Here is a 12870-nt window from a genome sequence, read left to right on the forward strand (position 1 = left end):
TGAAGGTCTAAAACACCAACAGCTTGTGTATTTGGAGCAAACCTATGGGACATCATTACACCAGTATATACAAAATACAATTTTCTTATATACGGTACTCCAAACCATTCTTGAAATCAGCTCTTGGGAATCTACAAGACCAACAGAGTGATTCAAAGGCTACTCAGCTTATGTAATAGTTGCGAAAACCCCATGAAACATCATTACACCAGTATATGAAAATTACAACATACTCAGAATATCTACGGTACTACAAACTATTCTTGAGTTTAGATATTGGAGATTTACAAGACCAACAGAGTGATACATAGGTTTCCGAGCTTGTGTGTTAGTTGGAGAAACCCCATGGGACATCATTACACCAGTATATACATATCATAACATTCCCAGAATATCTAAGGTACCATACATGAGTTCTAAAAGACCAACAGAGCGATTGATTGGTTCTAATGCTTGTTTGTTAGTTGGAGAAGCATCATGGAACATCATTACACCATTATATTTTTATAAGATTCCTCATAATTCAAGCGCTTTTCTCCAAAACTAATTCCTCTATCTGATAGAGGAATGCTTATTCTTTCAGATACATACCGTGGTTTTCCCAAAAAATGCCTACTTTAGCAGGAATTTGCCTTCCAATGTTTGTTTACAAAATAAGTTACGCCCAAATCGCAAATCAGTCCCGAATAGTGTTATAGTGTTGGTCTACGGGGACCACGGCGTCCCTTGATGACTGGCTGTACATATGTGATTTGTTGCTACTCCATAATCAATCTGAATTAGAGTAAGTTGCACCCCGAAAGTGGTGGCTCATACTTACTTGCTTCATACTTATTATGCATATTACCGTATTTTATACATATTACAGCATTCTCTACCAGAACTGCAATTGAGTTTTGGGCTTGAGTTTCTGGAGTTTATCACGTACGATGTACGATGTAAGATGTTTGCATAGGGGAAGTTTACCGCTTTTGGCCATCTTAGTGTCTAATTTGGCCAACCCAATGGTCGGATTCGTCAAATTTCACGACATAAATCGATAACTCGAAAACTATCAGTACTAGAGTTTTGACGTCTTCAGAAGGAATGATCTACAAGAAAAGATTTATTTTTGGTTTAAGTTGCCATTAGGGTGGCTCTTTTGTAATTTTTTTTGTAAATCATTTTTTTTAAACTTTTGAGATAGGAGATAATATTATTCTACAAAGTTGTAGAGAATTTTATTCTGAGCATTTTTGCTTAATGAACATTCATTTTATCTCATATAGGTAATGTTTTATGACAAAATTACCAAATTTAGATAGAGTGGCCCCGAAAAAAATAGTTTTTAACTTCCACTTTCACCAATTCAAAATATTTTCAAAAACTGTCTAGGCATCGCTTCGCGGTTTTTGGAAAGCGCATCTTTTGGTTACATAAGATAGTTGATAGCTTCATTTTCAAGCATATTATAAGCGTTTTTTCATGAAAAAGTGATATTTTCTGGGAATCGTAGTAAGTCGTGCCGCGAATCGACGTGTTTGTTTTTCGTTGTCACAGTTTTTTTTCAGATTATTTTCTGCGATTTAAATTGGGAATTTTTCCTGGAATCTTAGAACTCCAGTTCAAGTGTTTTTTGCTCTACCGGAAAATTTCAAATTTATGTTGCATGTATATGTGTAAATTTCATCCCGATGATATTCCGTTAATCTGTTCCTGTTTGAATCAATTGAACTGTTTCGGAACTCCCGCCAAGCAAATACCAATCGTCAGATCGGTGCCCCGTCAGAAACAGATGACTGTGAAGAAGCGGTATCAAATGGGTGAAATATACGGACAGCGTTTGGCGTATCTTGGGAAGCCGATTTTTCTTGATTTATTCCTCAATATTTCCTGCTGAATTTTAGATCGAAGAGCTTCCTGGAATTACTAAGTATCATTTTAAATTTATTGCTTTAGTTTTCCTCTATTATTTTAATTCTTTCTGGCCTGTGTGTCCATTTTTTTTTTTCAATTGTGCGTAGTTGTATTAGGCCTTGCAAATAACTCCAACTCACTTCATTACGGCAAGCTGTAAGGGACATCAATGGTTTTGTGGGAAGCACGAATAAACGTCGCTGGCATCATAAATTCAAGGAGCACTGGTCATTTAGAGATGGTATCCGTAAGTGAAATCCTAATTTGGTAAGTTTTTGAACATCATTTACGTTAATCTAAAAATCGGTACGTCATCTAAATCTACGTTGAAAATTAAATTGAGTTTATTATACAGACATTATTCGATTGTCGGAAAGTTCGCGAAATGATTAAATATTTTGTAAAGTCGGGTTTGCAGGACAACGCACCAAGTTGTTTCGTATATATTGGATTGTCATTACTTCAAATATCATTTGAAGAATAACGAATTGTCAAAAATGTTTGTCCTTATAATACTATGAATTGGTTGACATTTGCATGTTTTTTTATTCTATGAAGTGTTTTCAGGGCAATCGACTGAAAATTGTTATCAGTTCCACAGAAAATTCAATTTCTCTGGAATGTTTTGTTGGTTCAAAATTTCTTAATAATACAATATTCACCCATTCATATCGGAATTTAAGGTTTTCAGACTATGAAATGTGTCACGTGAAGAATCTCTTCATGTGTCTTGGTGTGAAACGAAATATACAGTATTCCCAGGGTGAATTGGGTGTGTAAATTTCGACATGAATTTTATACTGGACGAAGGGAAAGACTTATTACATTCATTATACAGTTTGTACTAAGTACTTTTTTTTCAGGAGAACAGTGCATTACCATTAGAACGATGTTTAGAGTAGTAAACATATTTGGTATAGGGAGATATGTATTGTATCGTAAACCACTTAGTGTTATAGAACGTCACCAAAAACTATGTGGTTTTTAATGAGAGGAAGTGCTCTTGTTGAAGAATATTGTTAAACATTCAAAACGGATTTCATATCGTACAAAAAAAATTAGTGAGCATGCGAACGTCGTGTTTTCGACTGCTATAAGAGTTTCAAATTAGGGGGTAATTACAAAAATTATGAAATCATTGGAATGTGGTATATTTTCATCAACACGGGAGTTTGTTTATGCATTTTACGTTCTTTTTTATTCTCGTTCCAGAGGGCGAGTAATGGCGCTTGAACCTAGGCTTATACAAGGTGCTGTTTACAAATTATGTATCGCATTTGGACATTTGTATGGATGATAATTTATTTGTATGAACAGTAATGCTTGGTTTGACCCCCATCCTCTCTCTTCAGCGTATCATAATTTGTGAACGATCCCTAAGCCAGGGCACTAGACTAAAAACTGTGTCCCATCCCACGACGTCGAGGACCCAAGGAGTGTACATTAATCCTCTTAGCTAAGTCACTCCCAACGGTTCATCAATAACCTTCTACCCCTGAATGTGAAACGGTTGGTACGGCTGTCCCCGTTTCTTCCTTTCGTGGATTCAAAACCCTTCGTTGATCATGTTATTCATTGCTGAATAATCTGATTGCCGGGGAGTAATGAATTATCTCCCATTTCAAGCCTGCACGGTGGGCCTGGCCGTTTTAATATTTGTGTCCTATCTAGGATATGCTGCAAATATTAATGCAGACAAGAAAATGCTCGGATATACAACCGACATTTCCAGGATGCTTTTCAATACTGGCTGTGCATGTGCTAAGACAAGACAAGACAAGACAAAGTGATATTTTTCTGAGCATTCTACTGCAGCTAGTAGCAAATATTAGTAAAAATTTCAATCGTATTCTAATTCTTCGTATACATTTAGGCCCATCGAATCCATGATATTTCATTTGTCCACTTTTGTTTGATGATAATATTAATTTTGTATGAAAAATAAGGATTTTATGTGAACACTTACATATCATGTGAACACTTATATATCATCTTTAGGATTTTTCCAATATTCGGTAGAATAAAAGATAGAAACACAGTCTTGACGTCGCTAACCGCACGGCCACAAAGCCCACAAAGCATCGTTCTTTATTTATTAAAATATTATTAAAATATTTGAATCAACTCATGTGGAAAAGTAGTCAAATAAAATCATTTTGACATTTTAACCACTGGACCAATTTTCATGATATATAAGGTACATAAAATAAATGCCTAAGAGCGCTACTTCCCGAGTAGATGAAAATAGCTCAATAATATCAAATGTTGATAAGATAGCAAAATGAGATATGGACATGATTGATATAAGAGATAAAAGATCAGACGATAATATCAAAATTTCGCACCAAAATATCACGGGAAGATCAAGTTATGATTTGTAATAAGTAATCAATATCATGTGCCATTAGTTTGTTCTTATCCATAGTATATCTTGATATTTAAATGATATTTCGGTGCAAATTGCAAAAATGATATTGTTGCCTGTTCTTTTATCTCTTATATCAATCAAGTCCATATCATGTTTTGTTATTCTATTCATGGCTTCTACCCGGGTTTTGTGGAAAAAACCAAAACCAAAAAATTCAAATTGATTCGCAGAACAATTCCATGTTCGCAGTTTCTAAGTGAGGATCTCCAATGATTACAGGTGATTCCATGAACATTGATAATCGCTCTAGTAGTTCAAAAATTCTTGATAGTGGTTTGTACCAAGAAAGGGGCAGCAGGGACTATGTCCAAGGGCTTGACGATCCCTCCCCAGGCCATCTGCGAGTTGTGGTGCCTGTCTAGGATGTGGTGGGGTTTGACAGTGGGCCCTGTTAAATCTCTATAAAAAGCTGCATGTATCCGCAAGTAGGCTCCGCCAAAGCGACCGTGTGCCGGTAAAAGCGCACAAGCCTGGTGTTAGGTGGGACGCTAAACAGCGCTGACACGATGGCCCTCCGTCGAGACAGGAGGTTTGCGCAGGCCCAATAAGCCGCCTTTAAAAACAACCATTACGAACGACATAGAAGATAATAGGACTCGATACAATCGACAACGACCTAGGCGACGAATAAAGGATCACGATTGGAAGCTTGGAACATGGAACTGCAAGTCGCTAGGCTTCGCAGGTTGCGACAGGCTAATCTACGATAAATTACATCCCCGTAACTTCGATGTCGTAGCGATGCAGGAAATCTGCTGGACAGGACAGAAAGTGTGGAAAAGCGTGCATCGAGCGACTACCTTCTACCAAAGCTGTGGCACCACCAACGAGCTGGGAACCGACTCCATAGTGCTGGGAAAGATGCGCCAACGCGTGATTGGGTGGCAGCCAATCAACGCACGGATGTGCAAGCTGAGGATAAAAGGCCGTTTCTTCGACTATAGCATCATCAACGTGCACTGCCCAAACGAAGGGAGATCCGACGACGAGAAAGAAGCGTTCTATGCGCAGCTGGAGCAGACATACGATGGATGCCCACTGCGGGACGTCAAAATCGTTATCGGTGACATGAACGCTCAGGTAGGAAGGGAGGAAATGTATAGACCGGTCATCGGACCAGATAGTCTGCATACCGTATCGAACGACAACGGCCAACGATGCATAAACTTTGCAGCCTCCAGCGGAATGGTAGTCCGAAGCACTTTCTTCCCCGCAAGAACATCCACAAGGCCACATGGAAATCACCTAATTAAGTAACGGAAAACCAAATCGACCACGTTCTAATCGACGGTAAATTCTTCTCCGACATCACGAACGTACGCACTTACCGCAGTGCGAATATTGAATCCGACCACTACCTCGTCGCAGTATGTCTGCGCTCAAAACTCTCGACGGTGATCAACACGCGTCGGAGACGTCCGTCGCGGCTTAACATTGGGCGGTTACAAGACGGTAGACTAGCCCAAGACTACGCGCAGCAGCTGGAAGTGGCACTCCCAACGGAAGAGCAGCTAGGCGCAGCATCTCTTGAAGATGGCTGGAGAGATATTTGATCCGCCATTAGAAGCACCGCAACCGCTGAACTAGGCACTGCGGCCCCAGATCAGAGAAACGACGACGGCGAATGTGAGCAGGAGAAGAATGCAGCACGGGCGAGATTGCTGCAACACCGCACGAGGGCGAGCGCGGTACGATACAAACGGGCGTGGAACAGACAAAACTCGATTTTCGTAGGAAAAAGCGCCAGCAGGAAGATCGAGACCGTGGCGTGACGGAGGTCCTGTCACGCGCTACTACCGCTCGAACGTTCTCTGAGGCGTTGAACCGATCACGTAAGGGCCTCGTGTCGCAGCCCGATATGTAAGGACATAAACGGGAACCTTCTTACGAACGAGCGTGAGGTGATCCAAAGGTGGCGGCAGCACTACGAAGAGCACTTGAATGGCGATATGGCAGACAACGGTGGCGGTATGGTAATGAACCTAGGAGCACGCGCGCAGGACATGCGACTTCCGGCTCCGGAATTCCAGGAGACCCAGGAGGAGATCGGCCGGCTAAAAACAACAAAGCCCCTGGATTTGACCAACTACCAGGAGAGCTGTTTAAACACGGTGGTGAGGCACTGGCTAAAGCGCTGCAATGGGTAATTACCAAGGTTTGGGAGGATGAGGTTCTGGATGTGGAGTGGATGGAAGGTGTCGTGTGCCCCATCTACAAAAAGGACGATAAGCTGGATTGTAGCAACTACCGCGCAATGACATTGCTGAACGCCGCCTACAAGGTACTCTCCCAAATTTTATGCCGCCGACTAACACCAATTGCAAGAGAGTTCGTGGGGCAGTACCAGGCGAGATTTATGAGTAAACGCTCTACCACAGACCAGGTGTTCGCCATACGTCAGGTATTGCAGAAATGCCGCGAATACAACGTGCCCACACATCATCTATTTATCGACTTCAAAGCCGCATATGATACAATTGATCGGCACCAGCTATGGCAGCTAATGCACGAAAAAGGATTTCCGGATAAACTGATACGGTTGATCAAGGCGACGATGGATCGGGTGATGTGCGTAGTTCGGGTTTCAGGGGCATTCTCGAGTCCCTTCGAAACGCGTAGAGGGTTACGGCAAGGTGATGGTCTTTCGTGTCTGCTATTCAACATCGCTTTGGAAGGAGTAATACGAAGGGCAGGGATTGACACGAGTGGTACGACTTGGTACGATGGCGGACGGTACGTGGAGGAGGCGAATGAACCACGAGTTGCATCAGCTGTTGGGAGAACCATCCATCGTTCACACCGCGAAAATCGGACGACTGCGGTGGGCCGGGCACGTAGCCAGAATGTCGGACAGTAATCCGGTGAAAATAGTTCTCGACAACGATCCGACGGGAACAAGAAGGCGAGGTGCACAGCGGGCAAGGTGGATCGATCAGGTGGAGGACGACTTGCGGACCCTCCGCAGACTGCGTGGTTGGCGAAGTGCAGCCATGGACCGAGCTGAATGGAGAAGTCTTTTATGTGCAGCACAGGCCACTCCGGCCTTAGTCTGATGATAAATAAAATAAATAAGTCACTCCCAACAATTCATCAATAATCTTTCACCCCTGAATGTGAAACGGTTGGTACGGCTGTCCCCGTTTCTTCCTTTCGTGGATTCAAAACCCTTCGTTGATCATGTTATTTATTGCTAAATAATCTGATTGCCGGGGAGTAATGAATTATCTCCCATTTCAAGCCTGCACGGTGGGCCTGGCCGTTTTAATATTTGTGTTCTATCTAGGATATGCTGCAAATATTCATGCTGACAAGAAAATGCTCGGAAATTCAACCGACATTTCCAGGATGCTTTTCAATACTGGCTGTGCATGTGCTAAGACAAGACAAGACAAGAAAAAGTGATATTTTTCTGAGCATTCTACTGCAGCTATTGCAGCTAAATTTCAATCGTATTCTGAAAGTATACATTTAGGCCCATCGAATCCATGATATTTCATTTGTCCATCTTTGTCCACTTTTGTTTGATGATAATATTAGTTTTGCATGAAAAATAAGGATTTTCATGTGAACACTTATATATCATCTTTAGGATTTTTCCAATATTCGGTAGAATAAAAGATAGAAACACAGTCTTGACGTCGCTAACCGCATGGCCACAAAGCCCACAAAGAATCGTTCATTATTTAAAATATTTAAATCAACTCATGTGGAAATGTAGTCAAATAAAATCATTTTGACATTTTAACCACTGGAGCGCTACTTTTGTGGAGCTTTTGTAGCGCTTGAGAGCGCTACTTTTGTGGAAAAACCGAAACCAAAAAATTCAAGTTGATTCGTAGAACAATTCCATGTTCGCAGTTTCTAAGTGAGGATCTCCAATGATTACAGGTGATTCCATGAACATTGATAATCGCTCTAGTAGTTCAAAAATTATGTTTTAAATAAGTATTTTTTTCAAAAACGTTGATTTTTTCGACTACCTTGGATCGAGATTAGTGTATCAGACAAAACAAAAAAAGTGAGTTTATTCATTTTCGAAAAATAATGTTTCTACTAAATATTGCGTTAATCAGAGATATGGTATATGTGTTTTCCATGGAATAGCTGATTTTTGTTGATCGATTTGAATATTTAGATCTGAATTCAAGGACTGTATGGAGTAAAGTACATTGGGGGAAGTGGAAAAAGGGGGTAAGTGTAACATTTGACTCGAAAAATTGGAACTGGACATACTTTACAGTTTTTACCACATCATAACATTATGCAAGAATAATATACTTTGATGCTCACGCTAATACTATGTTGAAGTTTGTATAACACATACACTAACACGGTTAACGCTTGAACTGTAATTTTAGGTTTCGCGAAAAATTGATTTTTGCATTCATAAAATCAATTCTTATTTGCACCAATTGTTCTTTTTTCAAGTGAATTTATGTCACAGGTGACCATTATAATACAATTAAACTAATCCCATTCAATTGGTAGTGGTTTGTACCAAGAAAGCAAATAATTCAAAGATTTTACACTTACCCCAGGGCTTTTTTTCTGAGTGGATAATATTCTAAATACGCAATTTTTTCTCTTCCCTCCGGGTTTATTTCGATAGCTGTGAATCTTAATATGTTGCTTTTTTGTTATCATTGTGATTCCAGTGACAATTGGACTCATATAAATGGGAAAACGCCTGATTAATCCACCTGTCGGTACTGATGCCTTTCACATGTTTTACATATGAAAAAATATATAAAAGAAAGTTAAAAATAGCACTGATAGGTAAATATATTGTATAATTCACATTAATTTTTATCCATAACAAGTTTCGCCGTTGAATGCCATTTTTTTGCGAACAAATTGGTTAAGGACAAGTGCTTAAGAATAGCTGATAATTTTGTACGTGCTTTGCGCACACACATACATACAAATACGAACATACAGACATTATCTTAATTTGTTAAACTAAGTTGATTAGTTTATAACCCTGTAAGTCCCATTTTTCCTTTAAAAAGTTCATCTTTGGGGCGAACATAAAGTCATGTCCATTTAGAATCCGGAATCATTTATTGTATTGCAGCGGCACGGAAAGTGACCGCTGCAAGAATTCTTTTACAGCGGTTTATCTACCTAGGCGCCCACTTGCTGTGGTATAAATTTGACGAAGTTTCGTGCAGCGTGTCAAAAATTATTTCAGATGGAAGCCGAAAGGAGAAAAAAAAGTCTGCACACCCACGTTGATAATCCTGCTCATCAACTTGGAACCTACGTCAAAATGGATTTCAGACAGCTTCCTTGCCAAAAATTCTATATGGTGACGGCACGAGGAGTAGTTCCTGCGAAGTTTAAGTTTGATTTTTGAACAAACTTGCAAAAAAACGGATGATGTTGGCAAGGGATATGCAGCTGTGGGGCAAAGACCTAAGTGTTTGTGACGAATAAGACGTCAAAAACCGCGGTCGACCTTCCATAAAGCCCATAAAGGTCCCGTGAAGTTTTGGCCAGATTTGGCGAGTTGCCACTACAGCCGGGAAGTCATCCAGTGGTACCGATATAATAACGAAGATTTCATCGATAAAAACATAAACCCACGCAACTGCCCACAGCTCCGGCCCATCGTGACATTTTGGGCAGTAATGAAGCGGAAGCTTAAGAAAAATGGAAAAAGTGGAAAAATAGCTCGGGACACAACTCAGATGACCAAAATGTGGAACAAATGTGTCAAGGAAGTTGACTCCGGAGGTGTGCAACTTTGGATGAGAGAAATGAAGAAGAAAGTGAGAATTTTCACTAGAAACAAGAAGAAATTATTTGTATCAATAATTTTTCCTTAAAGTACAGTGAATTACCCTTATTTTGATGTATAAACCTTACTTGTACGTCAATCCGTTACCGAGATACAGATAATTCTATTATTCCGGATTCTAAATGGACATAGCTTTATAGACTTTACGCACACTTAGTGTTCGAGAAGGCAAAACCAGCCCTCCCCTAGCTATTATGAGAATTCCTTGAGGATTTATTCCGTTAAGGTAATGAAATTATTCCACAAAAGATACCCAGAGCAATTATCGAATTGATTTTATTCATATGTAACTACTCATCACTATTGAAGGTCAAGGCAACATGGGTTTTCCACTTACCCCATCCCATTAGGGTAAGTGGAGAAACAACTCCTAATTTTAAAATCTATTTCCATAAATTTCAAGGGACCAAAATGGAATGAATTAGCGCACAGTTGGTGCAAAATTAACTGTTTTTGATAGCCCATTTTGATTTAACGCATTTAAATCATTTAAACTGGCTTTACACTAATTAAAACATGCACTATCGATTTTTCCTTTTCCACTTCCCCCAATGTACCTTATCGTAGATATTAAAAAAGATCTTTTATAACGCTGGACAGGTGCAGAATTTTATCATAAAGCAATTCAATTTCAATTATTTAACCAGAATATGGTAAAGGCTCTATCTCTCAAAACTGATTTCTGACAGCTGATTTTCCTCTTGTCATATATGACCCATCCGTATTGAATCGGTTTCAAAACTGCTACCAGCATACTCGTGCTGCTACTACAAATTATCGATAATAAATAGGTAAAACCATTATATTTAAATCTTTATAAAGAAACGTTGACTCTTCCTTGATTGAACGGTCCAAAAATATTGATAATCCATCGATTGAGAATTTAGCGTTCAAAGTCCATCATATTTTCGTGACAGTCTCCGATTTTCACAAACGCAAAGTGTACACGGAACCGCAAAATAACTCACGTTGGACTGCCAATCCGGTAATGGCGAGCTCAATTCTCGGTCCGGTCTAGGGTGTTTTCGGGTGGGAAACATTCTCGACACCCTGGGCATAGTGTATCCATTGTATTTTGCCACACAAGATACATACTCATGCAATGGCGGGCATAGAAATGCTTTCAATAAATATCTGAGAAAATGGTAATAGAATACTAAGTTGCAAAGCAGGCCAAGTTCCAGCTGAAATGTAGAGCCATTGAGGAAGGAAGGATACCAAAGTTCAGGGAAAGTTCAGTAAAACACTGTGATTCTCCAAATATTCACATTTTCAATGCAATGAAATGATTTAGTACTAAACCGTCTAAGGACAGATCAATTCTTCGATAACTTAAAATAGTTTATAATTCGTAATTACAATCATTCTACGTAAGTATTTCTGATACTACAACTGGCTCTTCAAGCAGATCCACCCAGTCATAGATTTGACTTCCGTGGCATATTTCACTCCATTCGTCCGACCAACTACTCCCCCACCACACATAGAAATTTGTGTACATACCCGCTGTACACGATGAGCATCATGTGTTGTTTGTGCATGCTGTTAGTGGATTTATGCGAAGTGAGTTGCCGAAGATAAATCACATCGAGTGCTGGATGGGATGCACCGCGCGGCGTTCAGCACTGACTGCTTCTATGCTCTTCTAGCCAACCCCCAACTCTTTTAGCCAACACTGTCGGACGATTGGTTGATCCTGGGGCGACAGTCTCCAAAATGAGAAACAATAGCCATATCAAATCTCGAGCCGCCCAATATTCCCGTATATTCACTGTTGTTGCCACTGCACTGGTTTTCCACCGACACTGGAACACTGGTCTCGGAGCCTGAGCTAGTTCCAACGTCATGTGGACAGTGGGAATCCATGGAGACCAAATTTTAAAATATTTAGTGTTTTCTACAGCAGAATGAACATTTCTATGATTTCATATACGAGCGTATCTACAATAATTTGGTAAAAGCTCTACATCCCCCGTGAATGTGGCATCATTTTGATCACTATCTTTTATTGAAGTTCCCCACAGTGCAGAGCACTCAGCATTGTCACACGACACAACAAAGCACATTTGAGGGTTTGGAAAATTGGTTTTCTTCCACGCTCTGGTCCCAAACCACGCACACAAACACATCAAGCCCATGCACAGCTGTGCCCCCACTCACAGAGCAAACCGATAAATGGCAGGGTACTTGTTTCCGATCCCACTGGGAGACACTGGTCAGAGACTTAGATATTGAGACAGATCTACGGAACAAATGTAGATAAATAGAAGTATTTATTTTCATCTCTCTCCCCTGAACGAGCAGATAAATTTTTGTTTATTTTGTCATTGTTGATCAATGGATTTCGTCTACCTTACCTCCCGTCGTGGCTCTTCGCCACAACTTCACCACTGAAAGTGCGGGCCAGTTCTTGCTGGCCATTGATATCACGTGTACCTACTATCGTGGAGGTGGGAGCTGCAAATATCCATTTTCATCGAGGACAAAAGCAAACACCACCTACAAGTGCTGTAGCGATGAAGACAGATGAATCGTTTTACAATGATGCAGTTCGAACGTGCCGGCAGCAATTGAAATCGACTCAGTGTGCACAATATCGGATTGTTTCCGGGAAGGTACCCCGTGGAGATTCGTAGCACCAACACGTCGAATGAAAAATATAAATAAATTGTTTAATCCGGCGCTTCATTTTTTTCCTTGTTTCAATGTAAAAATCACTCATGAAACAAAATTAAGCTCTTTTAGT

The sequence above is a fragment of the Armigeres subalbatus genome, chromosome 2, assembly GCF_024139115.2.
Source record: "Armigeres subalbatus isolate Guangzhou_Male chromosome 2, GZ_Asu_2, whole genome shotgun sequence".
Lineage (NCBI taxonomy): Eukaryota > Metazoa > Arthropoda > Insecta > Diptera > Culicidae > Armigeres > Armigeres subalbatus.